The 20,545-nt window shown below is 39.8% G+C and overlaps 1 protein-coding gene and 1 long non-coding RNA gene across 4 annotated transcripts in view; one reads left to right on the forward strand and one right to left on the reverse strand.

Moving 5' to 3' along the window:
* ABCG2 (ATP binding cassette subfamily G member 2 (Junior blood group)) overlaps positions 1-20,545 on the forward strand; it is a 139,355-nt gene that overhangs the window by 48,376 nt on the left and 70,434 nt on the right. The window contains exon 1 of one of the 3 annotated variants that reach the window (XM_023198089.2): positions 18,057-18,113. The exons of the other annotated variants lie outside the window; for them this stretch is intronic. The gene's annotated coding sequence lies outside the window, so the exon portion shown is untranslated. Of the gene's footprint in view, positions 1-18,056; positions 18,114-20,545 lie in introns of those variants that run through there. 3 annotated transcript variants of the gene reach the window in all.
* LOC111530863 overlaps positions 19,804-20,545 on the reverse strand; it is a 9,520-nt gene continuing 8,778 nt past the window's right edge. Inside the window, exon 3 of the long non-coding RNA XR_002728028.3 lies at positions 19,804-20,347. This is a non-coding gene — a long non-coding RNA (uncharacterized LOC111530863). The remainder of the gene's footprint in view (positions 20,348-20,545) is intronic.

Below are 20,545 nucleotides of genomic sequence, written 5' to 3' on the forward strand. Positions count from 1 at the left end.
GTTGATATGATGTATGACATTAATGGATTTGTATATGTTGAACCATCTTTGCATCACTGGGATAAATTCTACTTGGTTATGATAAATGATGTTTTTGATGTATTGTTGAATTTGATTTGCTAGTATTTTGTTAAGGATTTTTCCATCAATATTCATCAGGTATACTGGCTTGTAGTTTTCTTTTTTTGATGTGTCTTTGTCTGGTTTTGGCATCAAGGTAACTCTGGCCTCATAGGATGAGTTTGGAATTATTCCCCCTTCCTCTATTTTTTGGAATCGTTTAGGTAGAATTGACATTTTTCCTTAAATGTTTGCTAGAATTCAGCAGTGAAGTCATTGGGTTCTGAGTTTTTCTTTGCTAAGAGACTTTTTATTATGGCTTCAGTCTTATTACTTGTTATTCATCTGTTCACATTTTGGATTTCATTATGGTTCATTCTTAGTAGGTTGTGTATTTCTAGTAGGAATTTATTTCTTCTAGGTTTTCCAATTTATTCTCATATAGTTGCTTGTAGTGACTCTAATGATCCTTTGAATTTCTGCAGTATCAGTTGTTGTGTCTCCTTTCTCATCTCTGATTTTATTTATTTGTTTTTCTCTTTTTTTCTTCATTAGTCTGGCTAAAGGTTTGTCAATTTGTTTTTAAAACGGCAACTTTCAGTTTCATTGATTTTGTCTATTGTTTTCTTTGTTTCAGTTTTATTTATTTTGCTCTGATCTTCATAATTTCTCTTCTACCAATTTTGGGTTTGGTTTGCCCTTCCTCTCCTAGTTCTTTAAGATGCATAGTTTGGTTGTTTATTTGAAGTTTTTCTACTTTTTTTTTTTTGAGATGGAGTCTCACTGTGTGGTCCAGGTGGGAGTGCAGTGGTGTGATCTTGGCTCACTGCAACCTCCGCCCCCTGGGTTCAAGAGATTCTCCTACCTCAGCCACTTGAGCAGCTGGGACTACAGGTGCCTGCCACCATGCCCAGCTAATTTTTTGTGTTTTTAGTAGAGACAGAGTTTCACCATGTTAGCCAGGATGGTCTCAATCTCCTGACCTTGTGATCTGCCCGCTTTGGCCTCCCAAAGTGCTAGGATTATAGGCGTGAACCACCGTGCCTGGCTGTTTTTCTACTTTTTTGTGTAGTGCATATATAAACTTCCGTCTTAGCACTCCTTTTGCTGTATCCCATAGGTTTTGCTATGTTGTATTTTCGTTATCATTTGTTTCAAGAAAATTTTTAATTTTCTTATTAGTTTCTTCATTGACCCACTGGTCATTCAGGAGCCTGTTGTTTAATTTCCATGTATTTGTATAGTTCCAAAATTCCTCTTGTTGTTGATTTCTAGTTTTATTCCATTTTGGTCAGAAAAGATACTTGATGTAATTTTGATTTTTTTTTTTTTTTTTTAATTTTTAAAGACTTGCTTTGTGGCCTAACATATGGTCTATCCTTGAGAAAGATCCATGGCTGAAGAGAAGAATCTGTATTCTGTAGCTGTTGGATAAATGTTCTGTAAATATCTATTAGTTTCATTTGGTATATTGTGCAGATTAAGTTCAATTTTTCTCTGTTGATTTTCTGTCTGGAAGATCTGTCCAATGCTGAGAGTCGGATGTTGAAGTCTCCAGCTATTATACTGGAGTGTATTTCTGTCTTTAGCTCTAATAATATTTGCTTTATATATTTGGGTGCTGTAGTGTTGGGTACATACATGTTTACAATTGTTATATCTTCTTGCTGAATTGACTCCTTTATCATTATATAATCGTGTTTTTGAATTTTTTGTCTTACATATATATAGCTACATCTTCTCTTTCTAGGTTTCTATTGGTATGGAGTGTTTTTTCCCATTTCTTTATTTTCAGTTTATGTGTGTCTTTATAGGTGAAGTGTGTTTCTTGCAGTCAACAGATCATGGAGTTTTGTTTTTTTAATCCATTTGACGACTCTATATCTTTTTATTGGAGAATTTGGTCCATTTACATTCAATGTTATTATTGATAAGGACTTAGTCCTGTCATTTTGTTATTTGTTTTATGGTGTTGTTGTTTTTTTCTTATCTTCCTTCCATTCTTTCTTTTAGTGAAAGTGATTTTCTCTGCCAGTATGTTTTAATTTCTTTTTGTGTGTGTGTGTATGTGTTGTATCTTTTTTGATTTGAGGTTACTATGAGGCTTGCAAATAATGTATACATTTTGACACAGGGTCTCACTCGGTCACCCAGGCTGTAGTGCAGTGGTGTAATCACAGCTACCTGCAACCCCAACCTCCCGGGCTGAAGTGACCTTCTTACCTCAGCTTTCTGATTAGCTGGGAGCACAGATGTGCACCACCACACCAGGCTATTTCTTTTATTTTTTGTAGGTATGGGGTCTCCCTCTGTTGCTTAGGCTGATCTTGAACTCTTGGGCTCAAGCAATCCTTCTGCCTCAGCCTCCTAAAGTGCTGGAATTACATACATGAGTCACCATGCCTGACTTCAGATAATATAGCCCATTATTTTAAACTGATGACAACTTAACACTGATTGCATAAACAAACTAACAAGCAAAAACTAATAAAAATGTTACACTTAACTTTATCCCCTCACTTTTTAGCTTTTTGTTTTTTTTTCTATTTATATCTTATTGGACTTTTTATGTCTTGAAAAGTTGTTGTAGTTATTTTCATTGGTTTATCTTTTAGTCATTCTACTCAAAGTATGAGTAGTTTACACTTTGCAATTACGGTGTTATAATATTCTATGGTTTTCTGTGTACTTATTATTACCAGTGAGTTTTGTACTTTCAGGTGATTTCTTATTGCTCATTAACATTCTTTTCTTGTTTTCCTTATTTACTATTTATTTTGAGACAGGGTCTCACTCTGTTAGCCAGGTTAGGGTACAGTGGCATGATCTCCGCTTACTGCAACCTATACCTTCTGGGCTAAAGTGAGCTCCCAACCTCAGCCTCCTGAGTAGCTAGCTGCTATTACAGGTGTACACCATCATTTCCATAAAAAATTTTAAAATTTTAAAATTTTTTTGTAGAGACAAGGTCTCACTATATTTTCCAGGCTGGTCTTGAACTCCTGGGCTCCCACAATTCTCCTGCCTAGGCCTCTCATGTACTGGGATTATAGGCATGAGCCACTGCACCTGGCCAACGTTTTTTTCTTTCAGATTACAGTACTCTCTTTATCGTTTCTTGTAGGATAGGCCTGGTATTGATGAAATTCCTCAGTTTTCGTTTATCTCAGGAAGTCTTTATTTTTCCATATTTGAAGGATATTCTCTCTAGACATACCATCCTAGGATCCAAGTTCTTTTCTTTTAGCACTTTAAATATGTCATGTCACTCTCTCCTGGCCTGTAGATTTCCAATAAAAAGTCTGCTGCCAGGAATATTGGAGCTCCATTGTATGTTACTTATTTCCTTTCTCTTGCTGCTTTTAGGATTCTTTATCTTTGACCTTTGGAAGTTTGATTATTAAATATCTTGAGGTAATCTTATTTGGGTTAAATCTGCTTGGTGTTCTGTAACCTTCTTTTACTCGAATGTTGGTATTTTTCTCTAGTTTTGGAAAGTTCTTTGTTATTGCCCCTTTGAATAAAGTTCTAACCCCCTCTCTACCTCCTTTTTAAGGCCAATAACTCTTAGCTTTGCCCCTTTCAGGCTATGTTCTAGATTTTGTCAGCATGCTTCATTCTTTTTTATTCTTTGTGTGTGCACGTGTTCTCTGCTTGTGTATTTTCAAATAGCCTGTCTTCAAGCTCACTAGTTATGTCCCTGCTTGATCAATTCTGCTATTAAAATACTCTGATGTATTATTCAGTATGTCAATGGCATTTTTCAACTCCATAATTTCTGTTCGATTCCTTTTAGTTATTTTAATTGTTTTGTTACATTTTTAGGACTCTGATTCCTATAAATAGGATTGTAAATTGCTTCTTTTTGTTATCTTAAATTTCATTGAATTTCCTGAAAATAGCTATTTTGAATTATCTGTTTGAAAGAAAGGTCATCTTTCTTTCCATCTTTCTTTTGCTCTGTCTCTCCATGATTTGTCTTTGGTGCCTTATTTAGTTCATTTGGTGAGGTCATGTTTTCCCAGATGGTTTTGATGCTTGCGGGTGTTCATCAGCACCTGAGCATTGAAGATAAGTATTTATTGTAGTTTTTGTAGTCTGGGCCTGTTTCTACCTATCCCTCTTGGGAAGGCTTTCCAGGTGTACGGTGGGAATTGGGTGTTGTAATCTAAATTTTTTGTCACTGTAGTCATATCTGTATTAGGGGGCACCCCAAGCCCTATTGCGCTGTGGCTCTTGCAGACTCACAGAGATAAAATCTGGTGGTCTCGGATAAGATGCAGAAGAACTCTTTGAATTACCAGGCAGAGATCCTTGTTCTCTTCCTTTACTTTCTCCCAAACAAATGGAGTCTCTCTTTCTGTGCTCAGCCACCTGGAGCTAGGAGAGGGGTAACACAAGCACCCCTGTGGCCACCACCACTGGGACTGCACTAGGTCAGACCTAAAGCCAGCATAGCACTGGGCATTGCCTAAGGCCCATGGTAATCACTGCCTGTCTGCCACCTATGTTCACTCAAGGTGTTAGGGCTCGACAATCAGCAGGTGGTGAAGTCAGCCGTGCTTGTGTCCTTCCCTTCAGGGCAGCAAGTTCTCCCTGTCCTGGGCAGGTCCATAGATGTCATCTGGGAGCCAGGGACTGCAGTTGGAAACCTCAGGAATCTACCAGGTTCTGTATTCCACTGAGGCTGAGCTGGAACCCAAGCAATAAGACAAAGTGCTTCGCACTTTCCTCTCATTTCCACAAGCAGAGGAGTCTCTCCCTATTGCCCAGTACTGTCCCAGGCCTGTGGCAAGTACTGCCTGCCCCAGGGTTCTTCAGTCACAGCTTGTATTGAATTGCTGCTAGGTTTGGGACTCTCCCTTCAGGCAGTGGGCTCCCCTCTGGCTCAGGGCAGGTCCCGAAATATCATTTAAGAGCCAAAGCCTGCAATCAGGGACCCCAAGAGCCCATTTGGTGCTCTACCTCACTGTGCTGAGCTGGTACCTAAGCTGCAAGACAGTCTTCATTACACTTGAGAGTACTCCTTTTCTTAAGCAGAAGTGGCCACTCCCCATAGCCACCACAGCTAGGAATGTGCTGAGTCACAGCTTAAGCCAGCAAGTCTCTGAGTCTCACCAAATGCCCATAGCAAGTACTGCCTGGGTACCACTACTGATTATTGAGGGCCCAAGGGCTCTTTGGTCAGCAGGTGATAAATCCTGCCAGGACTGTGTTTTTCCCTTCAAGGCAGCAATTTCACTTCTGGCCCAGGGTGTTTCTAGAAATGTTGTCCAAGAGCTAGGGCCTCACAACTCTGACTGGTTTCCTATTCTACTGTGGTTGAGCTGGTATTGAAGTTGCAAGACAAAGTCATCTTTACTCTTCCCTTGCCTCTGCTCAAGTGGAAGGGAGGAGTTTCTCCCAGAGCTATGAGCTGCACTGCCTGAGCTTGGGTAAGGGTTGGTGCAAGCACTCCCTTAGCTGCCCCAGCTTCGTGTCTCACTAGGTCATGTTGCCCTTCAAGTCCACTGGTTTTGAGCCCAGCATAGCACCAAAACTTCCAGGAATTGCTGTTTTCGTGGCCCATTCTGCCTTTCCAGTTTATTTAGAACCACAGAGCACTTTAGTTCACAGTGATAAGGCTTGCTGGAACTCTGGTCCTGACCACTGGGATAGGCAAATTCCCTCTGGTTACAACTGGTCTAAATGCTGCCTTCATCAGCATTGGTTCTGCCCTGTGTTCCTTCCACTGTGACAGGGCAGCACTGAGTTCCAATGCGGAGTGTTCCTTTCCATTATGACAGGGCACCACTGAGTTCAGTGCAAAGTCCCATAATCACTGTGCTCTCCCTTCCCCAACACACAGATTCTCTCTCCATGGCATGTGGCCACTGCCATGAGATTGGGGAGGGGTGGTGTCCACAATTCAAGACTCTCTTTCCTTCCCTCTTCAGTGTTGCTTTCAATGATATGAAGTTAAAACCCATACTATGATCGTTCATCTGATTTTTGATTGTTGTGAAGGTGTTTTTTGGGATGGATAGTAGTTCAATTTAGTGTTCCTGTGGGGAGGACAATTGATGAAGGCTCCAATTCGGTGATCTTGTTCTCTTGCTTAGTTTTTATTACATAAAAATATTTATGTTTATAATATTTCAATTATGTTCTTTGTTCAAATATGTTCAAAATATAATCATAATTTCCACAAGGGTAATATTCATTTTTTTTTGGCGGGGGGAGAGTCTCGCTCTGTTGCCCAGGCTGGAGTGCTAGTGGTGCGATCTCTGCTCACTGCAAGCTCCGCCTCCCAGGTTCACGCCATTCTCCTGCCTCAGCCTCCCAAGTAGCTGGGAATACAGGAGCCCACCACCAGGCCCAGCTAATTTTTTTTGTATTTTTTGTAGAGACGGGGTTTCACTGTGTTAGCCAGGATGGTCTGGATCTCCCGACTTCGTGATCCACCCACCTTGGCCTCCCAAAGTGCTGGGATTACAGGCGTGAGCCACCGCACCCGGCCATTTTTATATGAATGTATTTAATGTGTGTTATCAGTCTTTTTGCTTCTCTTTTCCAGAACTCTTTTTATCTCTTTTGATTAGCTGGGTTTTGATGTTAAGTAGTATTTTTCTTTCTTTTTTTTTTTATTGAGGCGGAGTCTCGCTCTGTCGCCCGGACTGGAGTGTAGTGGCCGGATCTCAGCTCACTGCAAGCTCCGCCTCCCGAGTTTATGCCATTCTCCTGCCTCAGCTTCCCGAGTAGCTGGGACTACAGGCGCCCGCCACCTCGCCCGGCTAGTTTTTGTATTTTTAGTAGAGACGGGGTTTCACCGTGTTAGCCAGGATGGTCTCGAACTCCTGACCTCGTGATCCACCCGTCTCGGGCTCCCAAAGTGCTGGGATTACAGGCTTGAGCCACCGCGCCCGGCCAGATGTTAAGTAGTATTTTTCAACTAGTGTTCGTGGACATTGACTAACCTGACTTCTTTCATGGTTGAGAATACTTGCTATAACTTGACGCCATTTATAAGGCACATGGAGAAATACTATGAATTCAGGAAAGTAAGTATAGAATAAGCATATTTCATTATTAAGGAAGATGTGACATTTAAAATTAAATTTACTTTAAAATTTGTAGAGGGTGGGTGGAGTGGTTTATACCTATAATCCCAGAAGTAAGAGGCCAAGGCGAGAGGACTGCTTGAGTCCAGGAGCTCAAGACCAGTCTGGGGAACATATTGAGACCCTGTATTTACAAAAAAAAAAAAAAAAAAATTAGCCCGGTGTGCTGGCATGTGCCTGTGGTCCCAGCTATGTGAGAGGATCACTTGAATCCATGAGGTTGGGGCTGTAGTGTGCTGTAACTGGGCCAACGCACTCCAACTTGAGTGAAAGAGTGAGACCCTGTCATAAAAAAAAAAAAGCATTCTCTTTGGTTTCATTATTGTATTTATTGTCTGCCTATTAAAAGTAAGTTAATAGCTTTCATTAAAGGAGTTGATAAAAGATGACATGAGATAAATAAAAAAATTATGAAGAGAACACGAGAGGAGGAAGTGATATTAGTAAATACTGGGTTAAGAATAATCAGTACTCATATCAAGCTGGGTGCAGTGGCTCACACCTGTAATCTCAGCACTTTGGGAGGCCAAGGCAGGTGGATTGCTTGATTCCAGGAGTTCAAGACTAGCCTGGGCAACATGGTAAGGCCCTGTCTCCACAAACAAAGAAAAAAAATGAGAATAATCATAATAATTAAAAACAAAAATTAGATGTGTAGATGCAGCATTTAAGGACTAATTTTCTAATCATTCCTATCAATACATCAGGAGAAACAACACTTTTCTGTAGAGAACTCTGTGAGGAATTTTTCACAAGGGTTGTTATATATGGAGTATTGGAAACATGACACACACAAAGGATGAATAACATAGCAAATGTCTGTAGTGTCCCCAAACCATTATCCCATCATAACCTAATGCCGTGCTTGCTTCAGATATTTTTATTTCAGAAATAAAATAGAAGAATACAAATTATGCTTCCTAAATGCTATTTCTCACTCAAAGGCATCAGACCTTCTTAGATAAATGGTTGGTTCCAGATCTGAGGCAGGAAATGAAAAATGAGCCTGGAACATGTTGTTATGCTAGAAAGCAAGAATGCACCCGGAGACTATTAACTTGAAGGCAATTTGAAGGGCCTTCCACTGGCCAAGATATTTTGGGAATCAATAAGAATAAATGCAATTATGTGTTTAAATAATTATGTGTTTAAATTATGTGTTTAAATAGTAAATACATTATGTATTTAAATCCATGAGTCCATGAAGATAAACAATTCATTGGCCAGTCACCTTTGGATTGTGATACAGAATCAAACTTGTTATTTTGAAAACAAATAAAGGAAAAGAGTCTAGCAGTTACTCTGCCTGTTTTGAACATACTGGACCTTGAGGTAAACAAATTCTTAATGAAGTGTTCTCTTTAAATAAAATTTCCAGCTAATAAATGAAGAAGGGATTTTATAAATGTAGCCTACTACAAATTTGTAACCCCAATGAAATACTTAATGGGTCTAGTAATAATAATCAAAAGAAGAGAGACAATCAGGCATTTGGAGCTTCCTAATGGAAGTATACAACACCTAGGATGTATTCTTGTCAAATGATTGGACCTGAATCTACTCAAGTTTTTAGATTTAAAATCTTGCAGTAAACAATGGAAGGCAAAAGGATGTGATTAACGAAACTATTTAGATGCAATCATATAGACCATAACAATTCTGTTTCTTAAGTAAATCAATTGTGTAGCAGTTTGCTAGGGCTGCCATAATAAAATACAATACTTGATTTAAACAACAGAAATTTATTTTCTTACTGTGTCTCTTTGTGTTTCCAAATTTCCTCTTCATATAAGAACACCACAAACCTGACAAAAACAAGCAATGGGGAGGGACTCCCTATTTAATAAATGGTGCTGGGAGAACTGGCTAGCCATATGCAGAAAACTGAAACCGGACTCCTTCCTTACACCTTATACAAAAATTAACTAAACATAGATTAAAGACTTAAATGTAAAACCCAAAACCATGAAAACACTAGGAGAAAACCTAGGCAATACCATTCAGGACACAGGCATGGGCAAAGACTTCATGACAAAAACAACAAAAGCAATTGCAACAAAAACCAAAATTGACAAATGGGATTTAATTAAACTAAAGAGCTTCTGCACAGCAAAAGAAACTATCATCATCTGGGCACGGTGGCTCATGCCTGTAATCCCAGCACTTTGAGAGGCTGAGGCAGGTGGATCACCTGAGGTCAGGAGTTCCAGATCAGCCTGACCAACATGGAGAAACCCTGTCTGTCTCTACTAAAACTACAAAATTAGCTGGGCGTGGTGGCGCATGCCTGTAATACTATGTGGCCATAAAAAAGAATGAGTTCATGTCCTTTGGAGGGACATGGATGAAGCTGGAAGCCATCATTCTCAGCAAACTAACACAGGAACAGAAAACCAAACACTGCGTGTTCTCACTCACAGGTGAGAGTTGAACAATGAGAACACATGGATACAGGGAGGGGAACATCACACACCAGGGCCTGTTGGGGGATGGGGATCAAGGGGAGGGAAAACATTAGGACAAATACCTAATGCATGTGGGGCTTAAGACCTAGATGACAGGTTGATAGGTACAGCAAACCACCATGGCACGTGTATACCTATGTAACAAACCTGCACATTCTGCACATATATCCCAGAACTTAAAGTAAAATGAAAAGAAAAAAATGAACACGAGTCAGGTTGGATTAAGGCCCACCATAAAGACCTCATTTAATTTAATCACTTCTTCAAAAACCCTGTCTACAAATAAAGTCACATTCTGAGGTATTGAAAATAGCACTTCAACATGAATTTCTCGAGGACACAATTCTGTCCATAACAAACTGTAAGGGGGAAATAAGAGAGTGTGAGTGGGATCCTTTCAACTAAACAAGTCTGAGACACATCGGCCAAAAGTAATATGGACATATTTGGATTTTGATTTGAAAATTTAAACATTAAAAATTATGAGACAATCAGTGATATTTGTTTTGTTTTGTTTTGTTTTTTTTTTTTTGAGATGGAGTCTCACTCTGTTGCCCAGGCTGGAGTGCAGTGGCGCGATCTCAGCTCACTGCAAGCTCTGCCTTCCGTGTTCAGGCCATTCTCCTGCCTCAGCCTCCTGAGTAGCTGGGACTATAGGCACCTGCCACCACGCCTGGCTAATTTTTTGTATTTTTAGTAGAGGCGGGGTTTCACTGTGTTAGCCAGGATGGTCTCGATCTCCTGACCTTGTGATCTGCCCACCTCGGCCTCCCAAAGTGCTGGGATTACAGGCGTGAGCCACCGCGCCTGGCCTGTTTTCTTTTTTCTTGTAGCGACAGGGTCTCACTACATTGCGCGGTCTGTTCTCAAACTCTTGGGCTCAAATGATCTTCCCATCTCAGTCTCCCAAAGTGTTGAGATTACAGGTATGAGCCACCATGCCTGGCCAACAATTAGAGATATTTGAACAATGACTGGATATTTGATGCTATTGAGAAAATTTCAGCCCCTGGCACTTCCACCAAAATAAAATAAAAGTAAAAATAAATTGTCCATTGTTTAGATGTGATAGTAGTGTTGGAGTTTGCTTGAAAGATAGAATCCATATCTGTTATAGATATCTGAAAATAGTGATGAATAAAAGTAGGCATTTGGAGCTTCCTAATGGAGGTATACAGCAACTAGAATATATTATTGTCAAGTGATTGGACCTGAATCTACTCAATTTTTTAGATTCATAATTTTATAGTAAACAATGAAAGGCAAAAGGATGTGGTTAATGAAACTATTTAGATGCAATCACACAGAACATAATTCCATTTCTTAAGTAAATCGATTGTGTAGTAGTTTGCTTTCTGAAATCTGTTTCAAAATAATCTGTGGGAAAGAGGGAAAAAGGTCGGTGTCAATGAAAGAAAGATTGGCCACTAGTTGATGATTGATACATAGGAGTTTGTCATACTATACTTTCTACTTTGGAAATGTTTCAAAATTTCCATGATAACAAGAAAAAGTGAATTTGATGACCAACACAATTGAGGACTTCCATTTTTAGCGATATTGCAGTGTTAGAAATCCTAAAACCACTTGACCTACACAATAATGAAAAATACTTGATAATGTGTTAAAAACTGCTTTTCAATGTTTAGATGAGTCCACTAAGATCGGTAATGGACCAGGAGCAGAGACCAGGCAATTAAGCTACTCTTCGAAGTCCCTGTGTGCCTTGAACCCTGCAATGCTATTTATGACCTAAAAAGTTCACTACACAGAGAAGACAGGGAACAAAGCCCCGAGTCCACACAGAATGGAAGCTTATCTTCATGCATACTGTCTGGAGCTCAGAATGGGCAAGCCAGAAAAAAAACCTATCCTGTAAAAGTAGAGAAAACATTTCTGTCTTGGACTGGGCTATGAATGGAAGTTTTAAAAAAGAAATAAAGCCTCCTTTAAGAATGTGTAGCCACTGGCCAGAGCTTAAGTGGTTTGGGATCTGAGTCAACGTTCTTTGCATGATTGAAAAACCACAAGTCTATACTTTATTTATTTATTAATTTAATTAATTAATTTTTTCCCCCTGAGACAGAGTCTTTCTCTGTCTTCCAGGCTGGAATGCAGTGGCGTGACTTGGCGCACTGCAACCTCTGCCTCCTTGGTTCAAACAATTCTCCTTCCTCAGCCTCCTGAGTAAGCTGGGATTACAGGTGGGTGCCACTGTGGCTGGTTCATTTTTGTATTTTTAGTAGAGACGGGGTTTCACGAGGTTGGCCAGGCTGGTCTTGAACTCCTGACCGCAGGTGATCCACCTGCCTCCGCCTCCCAAAGGTCTGGGATTACAGGCGTGAGCCACCAAGCCCAGGAATTTTTTTTTTTTTTCGAGACGAAGTTTTGCTCTTGTTGCCCAGGCTGGAGTGCAGTGGCATGATCTTGGCTCGCTGCAACCTCCGCCTCCCAGGTTCAAACAATTCTCCTGCCTCAGCCTCCCAAGTAGCTGGGATTACTGGTGCCTGCCACCATGCCCAGGTAATTTTTGTATTTTTAGTAGACACGGAGTTTCACCATGTTGGCCAGGCTGGTTTCAAACTCCTGACCTCAGGTGATCCACCTGTCTCGGCCTCCCAAAGTGCTGGGATTACAGGGATGAGCCACCGCACCCAGCCTTATTTATTTAATTTTAGAGATGAGGTCTTGCCATGTTGCCCAGGCTGGAGTGCAGCGTCTACTTGCAGGCACAATCATAGCACACTGTGGCCTGGAACTCCTTTGGCCTCAAGTGATCCTCCTGCTTCAACCTTCTGAGCAGTTGGGATTACAGGCACATGCCATCATGCTGGGCCCCACACGTCTGTAATTCAAAGGCTGTCAAGATGGGTAATATTCCCAGGTATCTGAAAGCAAACACACACTTTCCCAGATAAGTATATTCTCCTCAGTCCTCAAAGAATTCCTACAGATAGGTAGCCAATAAAAAATTCATAATTAAAAAAAAAGATCGAGCAAGCCATAGATAATAGAACCAGAAACACAAAGACTTTGGATATTATAATTATCAGAATTAAAGTAAATAACTCTGCTTGAAATGTTTTAAAATGTGAAGATGGTGTTGAAAACATGAGGAAGAACAGGAGACAATCAAATAGCCAATTTGAAAAAGCACAAAATAGTACTTTTAGAAATAAAAAACCCTAGCCAGCTGTGGTGGTGTGTCCCTGTAGTCCCAGCGCTCTGGAGGCTGAGGCAGGAGGATGGCTTGAGGCCAGGAATCTGTGAACAGCCTGGGCAATGTGGTGAGACCCTGTCTCCAAAAAAGTTGTAAAAAAAAAAAACATTAGCAGGGCGTGTTGGTACGCGCTTGTAGTCCCAGCCACTCTGGAGTCTGAGATGGGAGGCTTCCCTGAATCCAGGAGTTTGAAGCTGCAGTGAGCTATGAATTGTGCCACTGGACTTCAGCCTGGCAACAGAGAGTGACCCCATCTCTAAAATAAAAAATAAAAATCATAGAAATTAAAACCCTGATCATTGAAATTAAGAATTCAAATGGATAGAAGATTAAACAGGAGGTTAATACAACTGCATAAGAAATTAGTGACCTGGAAAATATACCCGAGGAAATTACCCAAGATCCTGCTACAGAGAGAGAAAGATGTGGAAAATATGCAAGGATTAGAAAGAAGTTCCATCAGACTGTATACAGTAGTCCGCCCTTATCCACAGTTTTGCCTTCTGTGACTTCAGTTACAGGTCCTCAAACTTGGTCCAAATATAGGTGAGTACAATGCAATATGATATTTTGAGAAAGAGAGAGAGTCTGGGCACGGTGGCTCATGCCTATAATCCCAGCACTTTTGGAGGCCAAGGTGGGTGGATCGCCTGAGGTCAGGAGTTTGAGACCAGCCTGGCCAACATGGTGAAACTCCAGCTCTACTAAAAATACAAAAAATTGGCTGGGCGTGGTGGTGGGTGCCTGTAATCCCAGCTACTCGGGAGGCTGAGGCAGGAGAATCACTTGAACCCAGGAGGCAGAAGTTGCAGTGAGCCAAGATCGTGCCATTGCACTCCAGCCTGGGCAACAACAGCGAAGCTCCATCTCAAAAAAAAAAAAAAAAAAAAAAATCTATCTATCTATCTATCTATCTATCTATCTATCTATCTATCTATCTTTCATAATAATAATAATCAAACTCCTAAAGGTCAGGGATAAAGAATAAAACCTAAAAGCAGCAAGAGAATAGAAACAAGTAACATACAATAGAGGTGCAATACATCTGGCAGCAGACTTTCTGTGGAAACCTTATAGGCAAGGAGAGAGTGACGTGACATTTCTTTTCTTTTTTTTTTTTTTTTGAGACAGATTCTTGCTCTGTTGCCCAGGCTGGAGTGCAGTGCATGATCTCGGCTCACCACAACCTCTGCCTCCTGGGTTTTCCTGCCTCAGCCTCCCGAGTAGCTGGGATTACAGGCGCATGCCACCGTGCCCGACTAATTTTTGTATTTTTAGTAGAGACAGGATTTCACCATGTTGGCCAGGCTGGTCTCAAACTCCTGACCTCAAGTGATTCGCCCACCTCAGCTTCCCAAAGTGTTGGGATTATAGGTGTGAGTCACTGCGCCCAGCGACATGACATATTTAAAATGCTGAGGGGAAAAATACTCTTACCCTAGAATAGTGTATCTGGCAAAAATATTCTTCAAACAAGAAGGAGACACAAAGACTTTCCCAAATGAAAGCTGTGGGACAACTCAAAAGCTGAGGGATTTCATCAACACTAGACCTGTCCTACAAGAAATGTGAAGGGAATACTTTAATCAGAATGAAAATGACATTAATGAGCAATCAGAACTCATCTGAAGATACAAAACTCACCGATAATAGTAAGTCCACAGAAAAACAGACTATTATAACACTGTACCTGTGGTGTGTAAACTCTTATCTGAAGTAGAAAGACTAAATGATGAACCAATAAAAAAGAACAGCTGCAACAACTTTGCAAGACATAGTAAAGAAGATACAAATAGAAACAATAAAATGGTAAAAAGCAATAGGATGAAGTTGAGGCATAGTCTTACTAGTTTTTTTACTTGTTTGTTTCTTTACACAAACAGTGTTAAGGTATTACCAGCTTAAAATAATGGGTTATAAAATAGTATTTGCAAGCCTCATAGTAACCCCAAACCCTAAAACATACAACAAGTACAAGAAAAATAAAGCAACAAATTAAATCATATCACCAGAGAAAATCACCTTCACTAGAAGGAAAACAGTAAGGAAAGAAAGACGACCACACACACACAAAAATAATAAATAAATAAATAATAAAATGGCAGGACTAAGTCCTTACCTACCAATAATAACATTGCATGTAAATGGACCAAATTCTCCAACTGAAAGACATAGAATGGCTGAATGGATTTAAAAAAAGAAAAAAAAGCAAACCTGGCCGGGAATGGTCGCTCACGCCTGTAATCCCAGCACTTTGGGAGACCAAGGTGGGTGAATCATCTGAGGTCAGGAGTTCGAGACCAGCCTGGCCAACATGACGAAACCCCGTCTCTACTAAAAATACGAAAATTAGCCTGGCGTGGTGGTGGGTGCTTGTAATCCCTGCTACTCAGGAGGCTGAGGCAGGAGAATTGCTTGAACCCGAGAGGTAGAGGTTGCTGTGAGCCAAGATTGCACCATTGCACTCCAGCCTGGTCAACAAGAGTGAAACTCTGTCTCAAAAAAAAAGTAAGACCCAGTGATCTTGGGGATATTGCAGTCTCCAGCTATTACTGTACTGGGGCCTAGCTCTTTACCTCTAATAATATTTGGTTTATATATCTGGGTGCACTAGACTCCACTAAAGAAAAGCCTAGACCCGATGACTTAATTGCTGAATTCTATCAAACGTTTAAAGAAGAACTAATACCAATCCTACTCAAATTATTTCAAAAAATAGGGAATACTTCCAAACTCATTCTGTGAGGCCAGTGTTACCCTGATACCAAAATCAAAGACACATTAAAAAAAATGAAACTATAGGAAAACATCTCTGATAAATACTGATGCAAAGTCCTCAACAAAATATTAGCAAACTGAATTCATGATACATTAAAAAGATCATTCATTATCACCTAGTGGAATTTATCCTAGGGATGCAAGGATGGTTCAACATATGCAAATCAATCATTGTGATATATTATGTTAATAGAATGAAGGCCAAAAGCCTTATGATTATTTCAATTGATGCTGGAAAAGCATTTGATCACTTTCAACATCCCTTCATGACAAATACCTTTTTAGAAAACTCGGTATAGAAGGAACATACCTCAATATAATGAAAGTCATTTATGACAGACCCGCAACTAGTAACATACTGAATGGGGAGAAACTGAAAGCCTTTTCTCTGAGATCTGGAACACAACAAAGATGTCCACTTTCACCACTGTTATTCAACATAGCACTGGAAGTCTTAGCTACAGCAATCAGCCAAGACAAAGAAACAAAGGTCATCCAAATGGGAAAGAAGTCAAATTATCCTTGTTTGAGATGTGATGATCTTATATTTGGAAAAACCTAAGGACTCCACAAAATAATCATTAGAACTGATAAACCAATAAAGTTGCAGGATACAAAATCAACATACAAAAATCAGTAGTAGTTCTATGTACCAACAGTGAAAAATCTGAAAATGAAATCCCACTTATAGTAGTGACAAATAAAATTAAATACCTAGGAATTAAAGAAGTAAAAGATCTCTACAATGAAAACTATATAACACTGATGAAAGAAATTGAAGAGGACACTAAATAATGGAAAGATATTTCATGTTCATGGATTGGAAAAACCAATATTATTAAAGTGTTCATAGTACCCCAAATAATCTACACATTCAATTCAATCTCTATCAAAATATCATGACATTCTTCGTTAGAATAGAAAAAACAACCCTAAAATTTATATGGAACCACAAAAGACCCAGAATAGCCAAGCTATCCTCAGCAAAAAGAACAAAATTGGAGGACATAACATTACCTGAGTTCTGATTTTACCACAGAGCTATAGTAACCAATAGAATCATACTGGTATAAAAATAGACATACAGACAAATGGAACAGAATAGAGAACCCAGAAGCAAATCCACACACCTACAGTGAACTCACTTTTGACAAAGGTGCCAAGAACATACACTGAGGAAAAGACCACCTCTTCAACAAATGGCCCTGGGAAAACTGGATATTCATATGCAGAAAAATGAAACTAGACTCCTATCTCTTGCCATGTACAAAATTCAAATCAAAACAGATTAAAGAGTTAAATCTAAGACCTCAAACTATGAAAGTACTCTAAGAAAACACTGGGGAAACTCTATGAGATTGGATTCAGCAAAAATTTCCTAAGTGATACCCCTCGAGCACTGGCAACCAAAGCAAAAATGGACAAATGGGATCATATCAAGTTAAAAAGCTTCTGCACAGCAAACGAAACAACAGTGTGAAGAGACAACCTACCGAGAGGGAGAAAATATTCGCAAACTATCTAGCTAACAAGGGACTAATATCTAGAGTATATATGGAACTCAAACAACTCTATAGGAAAAAAAATCTAATGATCTGATTTTAAAATGGACCAAAGATTTGAATAGCCATTTCTCAAAAGACAATACACAAACAGCAAACAGGCATATGAAGAGGTGCTCAACATCATTGATTATGAGAGAAGTGCTAATCAAAACTACAATGAGATATCCTCTCACCTCAGTTAAAATGGCTTTATCCAAAAGACAGGTAATAACAAATGCTGGCAAGGATGTGGAGAAAAGTGAACCCTTGTACACTGTTGGTGAGGATGTAAATTAGTACAATCACTATGGAGAACATTTTGGAGGCTCCTCAACAAACTGAAAATAGAGGTACCATTTGATCCAGCAATCCCATTGCTTGGTATGTACCCCAAAGAAAGGAAATCATTATGTCAAACGGATATCTGCACTCCCATGTTTGTTGCAGCATGGTTCACAGTAGCCAAAATTAGGAAGCAACCTAAGTGTTTGTCAACAGATGAAGGGATAAATAAAATGTGGTACATATACATAATGGAGTACTATACAGCCATATAAAAGAATGAGATCATGTGATTTGCAACAACATAGGTGGAACTGGAAATCATGATGCTACGTGAAATAAGCCAAGCACAGAAAGCCAAACATTGCATATTGTCACTCATTTATGGGATCTAAAAATGAAAACAATTGAAATGGAGATAGGGAGTAGGAGGATGGTTATCAGAGTCTGGGAAGGGTATTGGGGGTGGGAAGGAGGTGGGGACGGTTAACGGGTACAAAAAAATAGAATGAATAAGACCTAGTATTTGATAGCACAATCGGGTTACTATAGTCAATAATAATAATTTTTTTTTTTTTTTGGCAGGGAGCCAAGAGTCTTCCTCTATCCCCCAGGCTGGATTGCAGTGGCACCATCTTGGCTCACTACAACCTCCACCTTCCAGGTTCGAGCAATTCTCATGCCTCAGCTTCCCGAGTAGCTGAGATTACAGGCGTCTGCCACCACACCTAGCTAACTGTTTGTATTTTTAGTAGAGACAGGGTTTCGCCATGTTGGCCAAGCTGGTCTTGCACTCCTGACCTCAGGTGATCCATCCGCCTCGGCCTCCCAAAGTGCTGGGATTACAGGCGTGAGCCCCCTTGCCCAGCCAATAACAATTTGATTGTACATTTTATAATAATGAAATGAGTATAACTGGATTGTTTATAACACAAAGGATAAAATCTTGAGGAGATGGCTACCCCATTCTCCATGATGTGATGATTATATATTGCATGCCTGTACAAAATATCTCATGTATGCATAAGTATATACAACTACTGTGTACCCACAAAAATTAAAATTAAGAATTAAAGAAAATAGATTGGCTGATGGCCTTGTCACACACAGTATAATGCTTCTTAGTCTAATATTATGATGACATAGGGAAGACTAAAATGTAGTTCTAGGTGAGATGTTGACATCATATATTAGGTATGCCAACCAGATGTGAAAAAGTGCCAAGTCACTGTATAATTAATCATAAGTTTATTTAATGCTGATTGTGCTTTAACTTTAGTTGCTCCCACAAATAAAATCTTATCTCTATAGGCAATAAAATGTTTATAGTAGTCAGAAATGGCTCATATGAAAGGTCAATCTTTCATGAAACTCTTCTCCATTTTCACAGCAAGGCAGATTCAGGTGAGGGTAGATAGGTTCCTGGATTACGTAAGCTCACCTTTATTATTCAGACAACAAATATTTACTGAGTATTCCTTGTGTTCAAGGCACTGAACTAGGTAATATATGGAAATATCCTGAGATGTAAGACATGCTTTCCTATACCTCATAATTTTCCGTTTGTGAAATTCCAAGATTTTCAGACCTTGATGTCAGCTCTAGCTTGTCTTTTACCTTCAATGTTCTATCAGTCACCAGCTTCTGTAAATTCTTCATTTACAATGTTTCTTTGATGCCTCTTTTCTCAGTTTAAGTCATCTCTTTAGTTCAATCATTTTTTTTTTTTTTAATTTCCAGACTGATCTCTGCCTTCCCACATCCCCCCATCCATTCTGTACGAACAGAATAACCTTTTTTTTTTTTTTTTTTTTTTAACTTTTACTGTAGGTTCAGGGGTATATGTGAAAGGTTGTTGTATAGGTAAACTTGTGTCACGAGGGTTTGTGGTGCAGGTTATTTCATCAACCAGGTATTAAACCTAGTACCCAAGTTATTTTCTCTGCATCTCTCCCTCCTCCCAACCTGCACCCTCTAGTAGACCCCAGTGTCTGTTGTTTCCTTCTTTGTGTTCATGAGTTCTCATCCTTTAGCTCCCATTTATAAGTGAGAACATGTGACACTTGGTTTTCTGCTCCTGCGTTAGTTTACTAAGGATAATAGTCTCCAGCTCCATCCATGTTCCTGTAAGACATGATCTCATTCTTTTTTATGGCTGCATAGTATTCCATGGTGTATATGTCTTACACCCTCATGGTATATACATATATACCAGTGCATTTTCTTTATCCCATCTGCTAATTATGGGCATTTACGTTGATAAGATTAACCTTTCTAAAACATTACGTTTATAACTGAAAGAGGAGCCGGTTGCTTGTTGCCTGTGGAATGAAGACAAAATAACAAGAGGGAGGTATGATAAAGAGTGAATTTTATTATCCATTGCCAGCAAGGAGGAAAGTGGTCAGAATACAATTTCTGGAGAGAGGGCAGGGGTTTCAGAAGAGGGGCTTTGAATGCAGGAGAGGCAAGGGGGCCAGTAGGTGCCAGGTGGCGTGGGCTTGCCCCAGTAGCTTATCTTGAATTATTGTTCCATCTGGTGAGGGGGCCAGCACCTTCATGGGCTCATCCAAGTTACAAATCAATCCCAGTCAGTCCTGTAGTCAATATCTAGCTGGGAGTGAACTCTGGCCTAGAAGTAATCTCCGGCTGGGGAGAGAATCCCAGAAGTGCCTGTTTTTGTGTCAGGATTAGGCCCCTGAAGCTTCTAAAGAAATATATGACCAGGTAAGTGAGTATGATGTGAGCTTAACTAGCATCCAGGTAAACAAATGTGCATAAGGCATGGGAGCATAAGGTGGGAAAGGGAAGGGAATAGAGTGTTAAAGCACATTCAAAGGCATATTTCAAGACAACAGGAAACACATCTGTGGTTCGTCTCAAAGCTGCGTCTGGAGACTGGCGAGAAAGGAGGAAAGAAAAAGAAGTTTTAGAATGCAGCTTTTTTGTTTGTTTTGAGACAGAGTCTCACTCTGCTACCTAGGCTGGAGTGCAGTGGCACAACTCGGCTCACTGCAACCTCTGCCTTCCGGGTTCAAGCAATTCTCCTGCCTCAGTGCTTATGTGGCATTGCTAGTACACTTTTTTTTTTTTTTT

Source organism: Piliocolobus tephrosceles, chromosome 3 (genome assembly GCF_002776525.5).
Source record: "Piliocolobus tephrosceles isolate RC106 chromosome 3, ASM277652v3, whole genome shotgun sequence".
NCBI lineage: Eukaryota > Metazoa > Chordata > Mammalia > Primates > Cercopithecidae > Piliocolobus > Piliocolobus tephrosceles.